The 16,271-nt window shown below is 44.6% G+C and overlaps 1 long non-coding RNA gene across 2 annotated transcripts in view; it reads left to right on the top strand.

The window, feature by feature from the left end:
* The window catches only part of LOC147020585 (uncharacterized), a 15,155-nt gene extending 5,465 nt beyond the window's left edge, over positions 1–9,690 (top strand). The window contains exons 2-3 of one of the 2 annotated variants that reach the window (XR_015061884.1): positions 8,361–8,556; positions 8,796–9,690. This is a non-coding gene — a long non-coding RNA (uncharacterized LOC147020585). Of the gene's footprint in view, positions 1–8,360 lie in introns of both variants that reach the window. The other variant, XR_015061883.1, reaches the window with a different exon arrangement.
* Positions 9,691–16,271: the final 6,581 nt, after the last annotated feature.

Here is a 16,271-nt window from a genome sequence, read left to right as displayed (position 1 = left end):
CAGAAACAAATACCACCAGGGCACGTCTGGAGATAAACACCACCGGAGACAAGCATCCGGAGACAAGCATCCGGAGACAAGCATCGCCTGGACGCATCCGAAGTCAAGTTATCCGGGGACAAACACCGCCCAGACACGTCCGGAGACAAACTCCCGTCTGGACATAAACACCGCCCAGACACATCTGGAGGCAGACATGGACACGTCCGGAGACAAACACCACCCGGATATAACCACCATCTGGATACGTGGAGAGATCACCACTGTCTGGATACATGTGGAGGTACTGTAACCATCATCTGAATGTAACCACTGTCCAGATACGTCTGGAGACAGAAACAGAGAGATAGAGGGAGAGGGGAGAAGATAGAAGGGGAGGAGGGTGCTGCACTGTATTCGGCGGGGGTGGAGCGAGGATGGGACAAAAAGAGAGAGGGGAGGGGGTCAGGGATTTATCAGAGAAAATGTTACGCTTTATGAACAACACACACACACACACACACACACACACACACACACGATATATATTAGTCCTTGGCCAGGAATTTTTCGGGAATCGGCAGATTGGAGTCAGTGTGATTTCCGACTGCAGTGCATACTGTATAAAACCCAAAAACCTTGAGTAGCTTTCACCGTTGTTTGGGGGAATTTCAATAAAGAAATTATAAAAACAACGTTGCATTAAAGATGTTTCAGGGAGATGTAGATAAACATTAATCTTAATAAACAGCTGCCAATCGTTATGTGACGAGTGGAAAAAAAAATTGTCTCCGTCATTTATAAAACACGTTAATGCAGCAAACATCTTGGAAATCAGGTGTTATCAAATAATATATTTTGCTTTGAAACTCACAAAGAGAAACCAAACAACCTTTGTAAAGCACACCCGATAACCAATTGCTTTAGAAACCGAAACATTCGCGAGGACAACAGAAAATGTAATCGCTTGTGTTCTTCTGAGGTTAAATATTAAAACCTCCACCACCCATTATCATCATAACATACGAGATGAAACTTTGCCACCACAGCACCCATAAACAAGCATGCAGGCACGCATACACACCTGCGGAGAGTCCCTTTACAGACCCAAATCTACCCATATGTACCACGTCCGTGTGTGTGTGCTGTTCACATACCTCTCCCTGTAGCAAGTGCCGACTGTAATCCCAATTGGGACACGAACTGCACCGATATCGACTGTAGTCGTGTTGGTCGCTTGGCAAGTGGCCATTGAAATGATTGAGAAGGAACGGCTGACTTGGCAGGCAATAGCAAGCTGATTGGTAATGGCACAAAACCCGCAAAAAAAAAAAAAAACATCGCCGATTTCTTCACATTTTCAGACTTCACTCCAGATTTTGAGTTATTTAGTCCATGTGATGTGATCCTCCAAACTCCGTGAGAGTACATCGAGGAAAATCACATCATATAATACATAAAATGTTCCAAGCTCCTAATTTAAAAACTTTAGCCCCTAAAGAAAAAAAAAATACAGTATGCAGCGATGCATAACGACGTTGATAAGGTTTTCTATGATATGAGGAAAGTGAAAAAAAAATCTTTTTTTTTTCGCACTTAATAGTTTATAAACCATTGTGGCCTGTTCCAACTCAAGGCATTGTTGAGCAAGCTTAACAAAATGGCGAATTAAGACCCCAGCGAGGGAGAGCGAGGTGACTGAAGATGAGCTCACGCTGGCCGAGGATGCGTCTGATAAAGGATAATATTGTTGCGGATTCGCGCCCGCCGGCGTGCGGGCGGCCACGTAACTCGAATCGCGGCACGTCGCCCACCGGACGGACAATCCCGTCGTGACCCTCTCGGACTAACGCCGGGAACTAGTCACGGGTGGGCCTTTCGGACTCACCACGATCGTGCCAATCGGCCCCCCGTGTGGGATAGGGTTGTTCGCCAAATTCGACCTACCTAAGTACCCACACGGAGGGTAGACCGGGCGATCGCACCTCGCCGCAGGTCGACTTCGGACACGGGCCACTTTAAGCGACCCGTTCCGCACTATCGGGATAACCGAGCGGTGTTATCGTCAACCTCGACGGTTCCGATTAATTATTGGGCGTTTTTAGCCCACGACCAACCCTTTACGTGAAGTAAGATGGAGATTCAATTAAAGAAAAGACGAAGCGAAATGGGAAAAACAGTTCAACATAAAGCACATTTATTCCGCGGCAAATGGAAAGCACACATATACAATTACCACAATTATGCACCAAAAGCAAATGTAACAAAAGAAGAAACAACAATTATGCACCAAAAGCAATTGCAACAAAAGAAACACAATGCAGATCTACTACCGACTACCGAGCACACGGCAACACTTATACAGTTTTACTTCACAGACGGCACCGACAACACATATACTCCAAAGCAAAAGAAAAGGGGGCCACCCTCATCGACAAGGGGGCAGACGGGCCTGGGGCCGAGACCGCGTCGAGCCTACCCGTCTGGTGATGAGCCGCAAAATGGCGGCGGCGCCCCGACTCCGCGGGCCTCGCTGGCACTGCCTGGAATGGGGTGGGAACGGGGCCCCCTTCTCACACTATCTCAGCGCGGGGGGAAACAGGTAGGGGTTGTTGATGCTCGGGGGAAAGAGGATATATGGCTGGCTTGGGTCCCGCGACGAGCGACGCCACTGCGACCTCTATCGCGTTACCGGCCTCCCCTCTCCGCAGCTCCCCGACTCTGACACGAGCGCCGACCTCCACAAAGCTTCTTGGCTTCTCCAGACTCTCCGGACCCCGACAGACACTCTCTCGACTGATTTCGCCGCCGCCACAACTCTCCAACTCTTTTCTCTCCTCGACTCTTCAACTCTTCCCAACTGCCTCGATTCGCTCCGCGCTCGGCGCTTTATAGTCCGACAGGAGAAATCATATGCAGATTTTTGGATCAGGAACGGCTCGGGGGCGGAGCCACGCTCCCCATTGGACAGAGGAAAAGTGGGCGTGAATCATTCTTGATCCGCGAATCTGCATATAGCGATTATACTCCGACGCGCCTGGAGGCGGGGCCAAATCGCCCCATGCTCGCTGATAGGACGGAACAGAAGTGGGTGTGAATCATTCTTGATCCGATTTCTCGGAAAGGCTGGTGTTTTTGCACCCGCTGCTTGGTGCGCGCCCTGTACGAGTCCAGTATCGGTGCCCACAAGCGGCGCAGGAATGGCGGTGATGCGATGGTTGCGAGAGCGAGTTGTGACAGTAAAGGTCGTGGCTGTTGGTGTTGTTGTTGTTGTGAAGCGGCGTTGCGGTTGGTGGTTGTTGTGTGAAAGCGGTTGTGGAGAAGGTGGATGTTGTGAAGGCGGTTCTGGAGAAGGTGGCTGTGGTTGTCGAGATGCGGTTGGTGGTGGTTGTGGTGGTAGTAATGGCGGTTGGTCCAAAATAAAGATAGTGAAAGAAAAACGGCTATCTAAAAGGGTCGCAGCCCGAATGAATGACATTTATTCCCTCTAAACAACGGGTTTGGGCCTAACTACACATATACTTACAGAGATATCTCACCTACGGGACCTGAATGGTGGTTTGCGAATTTCGTTAACCACAACAATATGTAATAGGCAAAGCCGAGAAGCGAACGAAGAATTCTTCTTACATTTAATGCTGCGATTTCTGGTTACTTCGGCCTGGATTCGGGATCAGCGATCAAAGAATGTAAAGCACGATTAAAAATTATTTTTTGATGATGCAGGAGATATCTTTATTATAAAATTAGGTCGACTTAAAACTGCTGGAGTATTTACTCTCGAGTTTTGTTGTTAATTTTTTCGTCATAAAGGTGTGATTGGGTATACTAAAGATCAAATTAATTATTTGTGCATTTCTATAACCGTGATAACACGACTGCATATTACCTCAACATTACCTTCACAACAACTATACCGCCGAGAACAGGATCTCATCTGAAAAAAAAAAAATCCTCAACTTACCTTCACAACAACAACTACACCGCCTAGAACAGAATCTCATCTAAAAAATTAATATTGCCTCAACATTATACCTCAACATTACCTTCACAACAACTACACCGCCGAGAACAGGATCTCATCTGAAAAAAATATATTACCTCAACATTACCTTCACAACAACAACTACACCGCCTAGAACAGGATCTCATCTAAAAAAATTAATATTACCTCAACATAACCTTCACAACAACAACAACTCCACCGCCTAGAACAGGATCTCATCTGAAGAAAAAAAAATCCTCACATTACCTTCACAACAACAACTACACCGCCTCGAACAGGATCTCATCTAAAAAAATTAATATTCCCTCAACATTACACCTCAACATTACCTTCACAACAACAACTACACCGCCTAGAACAGGATCTCATCTGAAAAAAATATATTACCTCAACATTACCTTCACAACAACTACACCGCCTAGAACAGGATCTCATCTGAAGAAAAAAAAATCCTCACATTACCTTCACAACAACAACTACACCGCCGAGAACAGAATCTCATCTAAAAAATTAATATTGCCTCAACATTATACCTCAAATTTATAATCTATCATCATATCAGGGGACGAACCTTCAAAGCCAAATAAACAATATCTTGGCAGATTAATGTGAATGTGCCATCGGTGTCATCATCTATCTCGACAAAGTTAGTCATTATCAGATCATCTGACAATACAACACTCCAGGCAAGGAGGTTTTGCAGTTCAATTGGGGATGGTATTTATGATGAGCGTTCTTTATGATGAGCGCTGCTTGGTAGACATACAAAGTTTCATCAATCTTCGGTGCTGAAGCTACGGAATGATCATTTGATTCAGTCGCAATGACTGGGACGTCACTGTGCATGATTTTTGAGGCCATTTTCAGAAATGACACCAAGTGCCATTCACTGTACAGGTGCATTCACCCGGTCTGTGAGTGGAGCTCCTTCTCTTTCAGCACATTTCAAGAATGAAGTGATGAGTTTGGCTATCCAGAATACTTCATGATTCTTGATTAGTTGCTCCTCTATGACCACACTGAGAAATGAAGTCCAGGCTGCGACGTAGTTAGCACTGAAATTAAATAGATATAATATCAGATCGTTCCCATCCTTAATCTTGGACATAAACTTACCGTTGCATCAAATATGAATATTTTTACCTCTCAGGTGCAATTCTCGGTTTCTGTTTATCCAACAGGATTCTGTAATATTCCTTATAGCAAAGTTTGTGATCTCTCAATTTAAGGGGACACGGTCCTTTTTCTCTGATATACATCGGAATGCGTTCATGGTGTTTCGGTGTGGCAGCTTCCAGTGGTTTTCCTGAAAAATCATCCAAGTTGGCATAAAATAATTTCCATTTCACCTTTTCACTCAATCAGGGAGTTTGATAGCTTCACATCTGGGAGGTTGCACTGACTAATTTACTAACATGCTGTCAACGTCTCAGCTCACATTAAGGTGTATTTTGTTGTTTTATGAGACACTCTCATACGTCGCGTTCCACGTTATTGCAAATTGTGCACATTGCAGGCAGGACATCTGTTTGGGCATGACGGGTCCTGATATCAACTCACACTTTAGGTGAACCACATGAAGAGGTGCTTTAACAAAGCCACCAACACTTTGTAACAGTACACTGGCACCTGTCGCCATCTTCTCAAATAGTGGCAAGGTGCCCTCTATCATCAAAGACTCAGATGCCCCTATGTCTCTCAATATTTTAACAGGTTGCTTACTGGCAGTGTCGCCTACAGCTGGCACAAACCCCTTTGTAATAAAAGGTTTATATAAAACTCTCTGTCATGAAAGGTTCATTAATAACGTCGAGATCTCGCATCACATCCTTTTTGTGTGACCCTTCAAAAGCCACTTGCCCACAAAGGGCGGTTTTGAACTTTCTCAAGTGCAGTTGGAGTTGCCTACGGTTATTACAGTTTCTCCTTTCCAAAATATGACACTGACATATTAGGTGTCCTCTCTTCTTGCAAAAAGCAAAAGCCTTGACGAAAATTCAGTTGTCTGTTTCTGAACAACAGGAAAATTTAACTTCTGGTCGGCAGGCTTAAAAGAATCAAACTTGGCATGACAATTTTCTGGAGGAACTTTAAAGAAGGGTTTGTTTCCCTGAACTGATGTATCTGAACTCCTTAGGTTGCTTTTAGTTGGAAACCCCGGTTTGTGGAGATACATTTTGTGAGTCAAAGCATAATCACTAGCTGTAGTTGCTGCAGTGTGCATTGAAGGGGAGAACAATTCTCACATATATAATAATGTCCCAATAGTTTTGACTGGTCGACCGTGATAATTTGGTAGATGTGGTCCTATTTCCACTTTTGCAACTTAATACTTTCAGACTTTTCATCCGTTAACAATTGGAATATCGATTCATCCAAATGCTTCTCCTCAACAAAATGATTTACCACCGATGACAGAATTCCAGCTTTCTTTAGAGTCGGTCGAACCTCAAAGTTGCAATACTTAACCGACACCAAAAGCTCAAATTTCATTAGCATACCAAGTTGTTCCTCATTTGGTGACTCAAAGTTCTTTACATCAAACACCATTATAAACATTTGTTGGTTTGACTTGGTCTTCTTTTAATCAATTTATTATTATTGGCAATTTGATTTCAGATCCTGGATGAGCCCCCAACTTCTGTTATGAGTCGACCTCAGGACACTGCAGCGAGTGCACCGGAAGCCTGAAAGGTGTCAAGACAGAAAAAAAAGATAAAGACACTGATATGCCCTTCGTGGTGTTTTAAGGGTGATACCAACAAATGACAGGAGATAGAAGGGTAATGTTAGGAATACTTCATTATCCATAAGCACAACATAAGCACAATAATATTAATTGAATGCAGCAATAAATGACTTTCCTAAGAATCCCAAGTAAAAGAAGTATGAACATTACATCCAGCAACTCAGAATTCAGCTATACTTTAACTCACGACTCTCAATGAGGAAACTCAGCTTAATCAAGCAGCTCATGCATTAAACCCAATGGGTCATAAATGGGTGAAAGGTCAGCGGTGAGCCCTGTTGGAAAGGTCAAAGTCCAGAGGGTGTGCACAAATGGTGAAGCCAACAGAGGCCATCACGTTCAATACGTCCTCAGAAAGTGAATCTCCAAATTATCGAAACACAGAGGAGAACCCAATTCAGCAGTTACCACTGCTGTACTACAGATAATGAAGACGGGAACTCCAAGCTGAAAAGGACGATTTGGTTGAAAGACAGGAGAGGTTTGACAGACAATAATTTCCTAAAAGTTATCACCGGTCAACACACCGATTGCCTTCTCAAAATGGCATGTAAATCACCAAAATGGCGCCAACAAGTTAATAGAAGGAGCTGCAATTTTATCATCATCAAGACAACAGGAGAGGTGCAATGTCAGGCAGATGGGTCCAAAGAATAGTTGAGAGATTTCAGCAGAGAGGAATACCTCAAAGGGTGGAAATAAGAAGATAGGCTGAATCTCCTCCCCGGACCAGTGCACAGCAGGTTAAAGTTGAGCCATCATGGCAAAGGAATCAATGGGTCATTAAAATCTTCACCGGTTTGCATACAGGAGACCCTCGATTTCTCCTTCACTATGGATGTCGGATTTAAATGAGATACACAACCAGAAACAGAGTGTGGCAGCTCAAGAGAAATCCAAATGCCTTCTTGCTCTACATTATCCTTCTCCCTCTCTTTCTCCTGTACCAAAATTGTTGTTCTTCTTCCACTGGTGGTGGTTTTTGGTGATAGTGTTGTTGTTGCCGCTGTTGCTGCTGCTGCTGCTGCTCCCTTAAATCCAGAATCCAGAAACTTAACAGCAAATGTAACCTTCCCCAATCACAATTAGATCTTATAAATAGATAATAGACTGCTCCATGACATCATATCCGCATAAGCACCAGTATATTAAATAACGACTCTAACATATATAAGTTATGTGGTTCAACTACCGTCAGCGAAGCGATGGGTTAAATGCTAGTCCTATTAAAAGGAGACCTTGATAAAGGCCTCGTACTTGTTTTTGTTTAAATCCAGTGACACGTTTTGCAGACACAGCATAGATTCCACAAACAATGAAATTTCCTCTCCCAAAAAAAGAAGGAACCACAATTGGAGACCCTTATGGCAGCAGTTTCCGATGGTCTTCAATGTAAATTACTAGAATTCCAAGAATTTTGGCACCAATGACTTATGTACAGTATAGCCTGCATTGATTCACACAATCATGGACTGCCTTCAGAACATTGCATGCGCCTCCCCTTGCGGTCAACGGCACCTCCTGATGAAGTGGCATTCCATTAAAACTGAGTCATGTTCTGCGGAATGGCCACCCGGGAAAATTTCACTTATTGTGCAATTAACGGCTCAGTTCATCCTCTCACAGGGAAGCACCATGGACGCTCTGTTGGGAGTACTGGACAACTTCTGGAGAGAAGCGATGGAGCTGCTGAGGGAGGGCCTGCGAGACTGCCCGAGAGAGAGGAAAGAGACGTGGAGATGTTGCTCACGCAGTGGCATATCCAGACATTGGCATCAGGATGATGCAAAATCATTTTCTATACTGAGCCACGCCAGCCCAGGTAGCTGTTCTCCAGGCATTGTGGAGTGAAGATGATTCATGATCAGTTCGACCCTGCTGAATGATCACTCAGCTGTATCTGTATCTGTAGCTGAAAAAATTGGTAAAACCAAAAAAATTGGTAAAAAATTGGTAAAAAAATTGGTAAAAATAAAAATAAAAAACCCCGTCCTCACTCTCACCTTTTCAACTCAAAGGTGTCAATCCCTTCCCATTACTTTCAACCATTATCTTTTTCAGGCAAACCACGTTTCAAAATTGGCCTTGAAGCCAGCCGTCAACTGGGCATCCTCCGTCGTACAATGTCCTTTATTGGCACACCTGAACTCCTATCTACTTGCAAGGCTTTCATTCGCAGCTTGATGGAGTACTGCTCTCCCCTCTGGACTGGTCTCCCTGCCTCACATCTTGCACAGCTTGACGCCATGGAAGCCAAGGCCTTCAAGATTGTTGGAATCTCCAGCGATGAAGCCAAGTCTATGGGTCTATCACTTCGCCATCACAGACAGTTCAGTGATCTCTCTGTGTTCTACCACCTCCTTTCTGGTCTTGTACCCTCACCTCCACTCATTTGTTCCTCATGTTTTTTTCTCGCCTGTGGAATGAACTTCCACATTATCTTCAATCTCATTCTTCCCTCCAGGTCTTCAAGACAGTTGCTCACCACCATCTCAGATCATCCTCAATCCAAACCCATGATTTTTTTCTACCTTTGGTAACCCACTCCAATCCCTCATCATTCCAAATTTCCAATTTTCCCTCCTGAGAGTTTCCTTCTGTATCCATCTTGTCCACCCTATGCATCCTCTCCTGCCTCTCATTCCTTCCCACTCCCATGGTTTGTCCAAGTCTCCCTCTATATTGGCCTTCAACTCTGCTGTTCATGTTTCCCCCCTCTCTCTGCTGTTCCTTTTGTTCTGTTGCATCCTGATCCATTCAGTATATTAGTACTAGCTCTTCCATGAGACTCGACTATGTATACAAAAAAACCCATCCTTTTTTTGCCCAAAATGCTGCTGGGGTGGGGGAGGGCAGCAATGTGCCCCCTTGTGCCCCCCCTGAGTTTTCACCACCAATGCAATTTTATTGAGCAACTGCTGCTCAGATTTGTTTCAATAAAATTTGACTCTTGTCAGGTTTGGGATCGGTGAAAGGTATTTGGAGGATTCCAGTATTATTCAGCTGGACAACCGAGACTCCTCACAAATATGGAGCACATTTTTTTTCTTTATCCATATGAATTATGTGGCTGCTTGGTAGCATCATTCTCTCAGGGCACAGCTGTGCCACTGATGCTGTGGCCCTGTTACCAGCACACTGATACTCATTTCACCAACCTCTTAAGGAAGACAGGCTGATTAATCCCTACCTGATGTTATTTCAACAGCCCAACAGGGGCTCAAACTCAAGATCCTAGGATCTTAAGCCAAGTATCTTAACCACTAAACCAACACCAGGCCTACAGAGAACATGATGTAGTTTATTTCACCTTAACACCAAGCCAGAGTCAGGGAGAGGAGGGGGGGGGGGATTTCAATGTCCAATAGTACGTCATAGATGTATGACACTACCTCGAGATACCAGTGAACCACAAGCTGTTTAGGAATGGCGAAGTGCTTTGTTTAGAAATGGGACAAATGAAAAGTATGAAAGATGACTGGCTGCAGACAAGAGGATAAGGGTTGGGTGAGGCATCAGGGGAGGACGGAGGCAATTAAGGGAAAGACCTTTCGGACGAGACAGAAGTCCAAGTAAAGGAGGGGAAGAGGTTGTATGGCAGCATCCGTGGGAAAAATTCAACTGTGTTAAGGTACGGAAGAAATAGATGGCTGCTTTTCTGAAACGATGAAAATCACGACAAGCGTTACATTAATAACAGCGAGGTTACTGTCAGTGAGAAGCAATATTGCTACTCCACCGACATACTTTGATCTATAACAGGTTAATGTTAATGTTAATGTTAACCCTAACCCTAACCCTAACTCCATGATGGATAGTATTGCCAAGATCTAAACGCTATCTTAAAAACAAGGAGTTTATTACCAGTTGCAGACAGGTTAACAAGGCAAAAGGTAGACAAATCCCTGTGACTATGTAGTCTGGAGGGGGATTAGCAAATATTGAAACTGCATCTGCCAGACAGAAAGGTCTTGGTGTGGAAAGCGTCTTGTGTCACATTCCCCAGGCCTGTGCCGTACTTTGGAAGCAAACATACTTTGTCGTTTTCCCTCCAACGAGACTTGCGAAGAAACAGCTTCCCTCCATTTGGCGACAAAGTTGGCTGCGGATGTTGAACATGCATTGAGAGATTCAAACACCTGCATGCTAGTGATAACATAGTGATAACACGTGCTGTATGAGAAAATTTCATGAACTTCCATCCATGTGTCTCCCATGGTGAAGTCGTAAAATCCCCGTACATTTAGTGCTGTGAGAAGAGACACAGAGAGGCCGCAGAGCATCGAACCGAGAGAAGTTCCAGAGATGATGCCAGATCATTGCCTACCAGGTGATGTGACTGCAGTAGTCCATGGCCGGACGTATGGTAGTCTTGTACAGGTGGAGCGAGGCCTCGGGAGGGAAGTATTGGCGAGCCCAATATAACGAGCCAAGTTGCTGGGAGGTTCTTTTGGCAATGCCAGAAATGTATTTATCCCAATCCAGGTAAGAAGTGATGCCCAGACCAAGAAGACAGATGCCATTGAGTTCTTGTAATGGTGTTTGCTCCATAACCATGTTATGAAAAGAGGGGAATCTTGACCTGGACACGGATAGCAGGTGGGTCTTCTTTTGATTGTTCTTGATGAACCGGTCTTTCCCCCAGTTATCGACATTCTCTTGAGGTCCTAATTTAGATTTATGCTGGCTTGAATGCAAAGTGATGCTGGCAGGGACCCAGGCTAAGTAGTGTATAGTGCTGAATCATCAGCATAAATAAATAGCCGAGATGAAATGTTGTCGGGCAAGTAATTTATCTAAAGCGGAAACGAAGAAGGCCTCAACACAGAGCCCTGGAGGACACGTGCATTCATGTTAAGGAATACAGAAGATGATACAGGTGTTAGCTTGCTTGATAACACCGCCTAGTGGACGACGAAGACATCACAATACTGTGTGCACATAGATCTGGAGTCACCTCTGACTCAGTTGGGCTTGGATGCGCAACATGGCTTACGTGAACTAACACCGGCTGCTTGTCCTTTATTGTCAGCATCTGAAACATGGTGTCAGAAGTGGCTCGACGCAAGTTACCCCTCATATTCAGGAATGGACTCCTACGAGTTACAGCAACGCGAGCTCGACTCTGGGGGGACATGCGACATAATAAGCTGAAAATACAAGATGAATCTCACACCGAAAGCCACACTCTTAACCAAGTGACGTGACTGGCAGCTGTGCTCCAAGAAATGGTCGGAGTGGTGACCTGTCCAAGATTATGCCAAACAGCCAAGGAAAAAGTGCTTTGGCTCTGTTCAAGAGTATTGTCCACAACAACGCTTTGCTGGCCAAACATGCAAGCAGAGATCAAAGACGTCAGTAAATGTTCAGTGTGCTGTGATTATGCACATGACCAGCAGAAGGACATAATTACGTCACATAAGTTGTCCCATGGCCCTGGCAGATCATCAGCATGGACTTATTCAAGTACATGGGGAAAGACTTCCTCCTGATGATTGATCACTACTCTGACTTCTGGGAACTTGATGTGCTCCCAGACCTGTCTGCTGAGACAACAATCTGGCAATGGCAGGCACAGTTTGCACATCACAGCCAATCAGACCTCTCTGTGATCTCTGACAATGGGCCTCAATTTGCAGGAGAACAATTCAGATACTTTGCCATCAAATGGGAATTTGAGCATCTCATCTCATCTCGTATCCTCTCCACGACTCCAAAAGCCAAGAGCAAAGCTGAGTCTGCCATCAAAATCGTTAGAGCCTGTGCAAGAAAGCTGCATGTGATCGCAATGACCGCTAGAAAGCCATACTCCAGTGGAGGAACACACCAACGGAGGGCATGGATCGCAGCCCAGTGCAGCGCTTGATGTCAAGAAGGCTGAAGAAGCCCTTACCTGTGGCCAATAAAGCTGCTCAAGCCTTGTGTCATGCCAGGTGTCTTGGAGAAACTGCGTTTTAAAAAAAGGAGACATCCAAACTCACTTATGACAGGTCAGCCAGAGACATACTGTACCTGAGCTAAATGTTGGTGAGGAAATCCACATGAAACCGCTGCCTGGAGACCGGACAGGTCGCTGGAAAGTAGGAACCTGTGTGCTCCTGTCTCATGAATGTGGAAGGTGTCCTGTATTGCCGTAATCATGTGAACCTGAGAATGGCCAAGTTCGCACCACCTCCCTGTTATGGACAGCCCTTGGATAGGTGAGTGCAAGAAAGGTGCAACCCAAGCATCGCAAGATCCGACGTTCAATGTGGAGACAAAACTGCCATTGAGCCCGAGGGTTGCGGTGCTAAGAAATTGGTGCGAGTAAGAACATCAGCCTGCATAGACCTGCAGCGCACCCTCAACACCGGCCGAGGTTAAAGAGCCTCCCTCACGCAGGGGCCCTGTTTTCTCCTGGAGTGAAAGACTGTCAAGACCCCCAAACACCAAATTTGTGAACTGTTACAAGTAACAAGGGCATTTATTAGTTTAATGTGACTGTTATGGTTGAACTGGTCAGCTCCTGGCAACTGGTCAAGCACAGCAAGGACTATGTTATAATTTTGCTGAGTAAAGTATAAAAGAGGAACATGAGTCAAAAATAACAAATAAATAACTAATGTATTTGAATATTTTAGGTTTGCTGAATTTGTGCTGACCTGGAAATAACATTTTTCCAAGACTTTGATTGTTGCGATTGCTGTTTACGTCTCTCTCCTCAAGGGCAGTAGAATAAATTGCAATGTAAGATATCAGCAATGTTAAAAAGCGAGATGTCACGGGTGTTAACCTGTCTTGTAACACCGCCTCGTGGATGATTATTACATTGCAATACTGTGTACACGTAGATCCGGAGTCACCTGCGACCTGGGTGGGCCTAGATGTGCAACATGGCCTACTTGAACGAACACCGGCTCCGTGCCCCTTTCATATAAACGTCTGAAACAGCAGAGCGACCCTCATTCCACAAAAAAAATTGGTGATCTGTGAGAAAGTCTGAGGATATTGCAAGCAAAGGCCCAGAGATACCATCTGACTTTAGCTTGTGAATGAGACCATTTTGCCAAACTTTATCAAAAGCTTTAGAGATGTCAAGGGCTACGAGTCTGCCCTCGCGTTGCCAGTCGAGGGCCTGGTTCATACGTTCAGTTATGAGATAGAACATCACCAGTGCACTGGAAATGAAGGAATCCATACTGAGCGTGAGTGAGGAGATTGTGGTCTTCCAGGAAAGTCATAAACTGCCGGTTGATGAGGCATTCAAATCCATTGTTCATAATGGGAAGAAGGTTAATTGGCCAACAGTTGGATGGATCAGATTTCTCCCCCAGAGCCTATAAAGCATCCTGCTCACTGAAGAGAATCATCTGCCGGTCACACTTTCACACCAGAACTATAAATCCTCTCTTGTGGACTCTTCCGTTTCACTTAGAGTGGGGGGTAGTGGGGGAAAGGGGTTGGACTGGTCCAAGTAGAGGGAAAACAAATTGGAACTACCATTGATATTGATGCAATGTAGTGGTTCCCATCGTGTGCTGCTGTTTGGGCTGCATCGCTGGTTAGGGGCTCAGCTATGCTGCTGATGCAGTGCCCCTTATTACCAGTATACTGGGATCTTTTCACCAACCTCGGAGGGATGACAGACCGAGTCGAACCCCTGCTGTTAATTCAGCATCCAACAGGGCTCAAACTCAGGACCCGAGGACACCAAGTCACCACCATAACCGTTCAGCCAATGCCAGGCTCAATGTAGTGGTAAAAACTGTCACATGCTTCCATGCTTGTGTTGATGTCTGATCAACCATAAGTTTCACACTTGGGGCCAAATTTAAGAAAGGCACTTAGCGAGTGTCTTGCAACCACATGTCCAACCCTTACATGGTAAGAAGACATCGTTGTACTCGGACATCTAATCACCCGTCGGTCATCAATTTACAAAGGGAGATAAAACAGCAGATTAGTTGTGCATGCCCTTTCAAGCATTTATTTTGTTCAGTGTGCCATATAAAAGAGGTTACCCAACCAATTCCCCTAAATGACACATCAACACATCAATTTTTAGTTTGTGTTCCAATGACGACATGTCGGGGAAAGAAAAAGGTGGGGGGGGGAGCAATTTTTCATTCGAGCAACGAATGTGTTTAATCGAAGTAAAGGTTCACCAAGGAACAATCCAGGATAGAAGTTACATGGGCACAAATAAGAAAAAAATCCCATGAGAAGATATTTCAAAAAGGATGATGGCCGGTTTCCCAGAGCACCGAAAATCCTCTGCCAAGGACCTCTGAGAACTATGCAGGAGGAAGAAGACAAACGCAAAGGCACAAACTTGACATCGTCATGCTTCTCCAGAGGATTGCATCCATCCTCGAAGATTCTCAAAGCACATCGACAAACTGCCCTATTTTTTTGAGCCAATTCAATAACTCTTAACACATCCATATTCACCATCCCAGATAAACTACCAACTATAAGCCATTCAATGCTTGCTCCAAGGCCTTATAAACACACTCTTAAACATGCCCCCATTAACCACTCTTTGGTGATTGGCGATCCTAGACAGTCCAACTTTTAAACATCTTTCCTAAAATTTGCCCTTGGGACAGTAAATTTGCAATTTTAGTTTGACGTTTCCCCTTTCATTATACGACCCATCACTTTGACATACTGTTAATATATACATAATTTTTTTTAAATATTTCATTTGAGTGCTTGCTTGGAGCGCTCTTTGATCTCGACAAACTTCCATGGCAATACTGTGGTGTAGTTCTCCTTGGGGACATCTGAGTTAAGGTAAAATAGATTAGATGATGAGTAAATGTTTTCAGTCACAAATCAATGACTCGCCACATCACGGCAGGATAAACGAGAAGTACGCACACTCGCTCTAAGCTGTCTTGCCTGGGTTCGAATCCCAAGCTACCGATAAACCATCGTTACGTTTATTCACAGGCAGGGTGATTGATCAACGTGCGTGCCGTCTCAGCTGGACATTACATCTGCCAGAACCCCTCCCTCCACCTCTATCTCTTCCCCCGCTAAGTGGACTTGAGGACCAACGGTTTAGTTTTTAATTTAAAATGGCTTCCGCAGAATGTAGCATGTATGAATCAGATTCGGAGTGAGCTGACCATAGTGGTGCAAAGTTCGCTGCATGTGCCAGCATGCATGCATGGGTTTTAAATGCTCCCGCCCAGTTTTATACAGAACATGGCAGTTAAAAAGAAAATGTTGCTGTTTGGGTGCGTTTTATCATCCTTCCCTTCCCTTCATGATGCTTACCATCCAAATAAAATGATATTAAATGTTGGGGCAGAAAGGAACCAGATCTATGGGACAAGTGGCAGCCCACTTCATAACCATTATAATAAGCCAATGCACGCATGTTCACAAAGTACATACACATACGGGGTGGCAGACACATCAACTCAAACACAAATGGGGTTACTGTTCTTTTCCATGCACGTTTCAAAAGACTATATTAGTGACAAAGGTAAGCATTATGTGAAGTGAAGGTTTATTATGGATCCTTCGATGAATGTCACAAATGTTACA

This window comes from Eptatretus burgeri, chromosome 9, assembly GCF_056783735.1.
Source record: "Eptatretus burgeri isolate ZD-2024b chromosome 9, Ebu_testis_v1, whole genome shotgun sequence".
NCBI lineage: Eukaryota > Metazoa > Chordata > Myxini > Myxiniformes > Myxinidae > Eptatretus > Eptatretus burgeri.
Note: the sequence above shows the minus strand (reverse complement) of the source record. Positions and strands in the feature narration are given on the sequence as shown.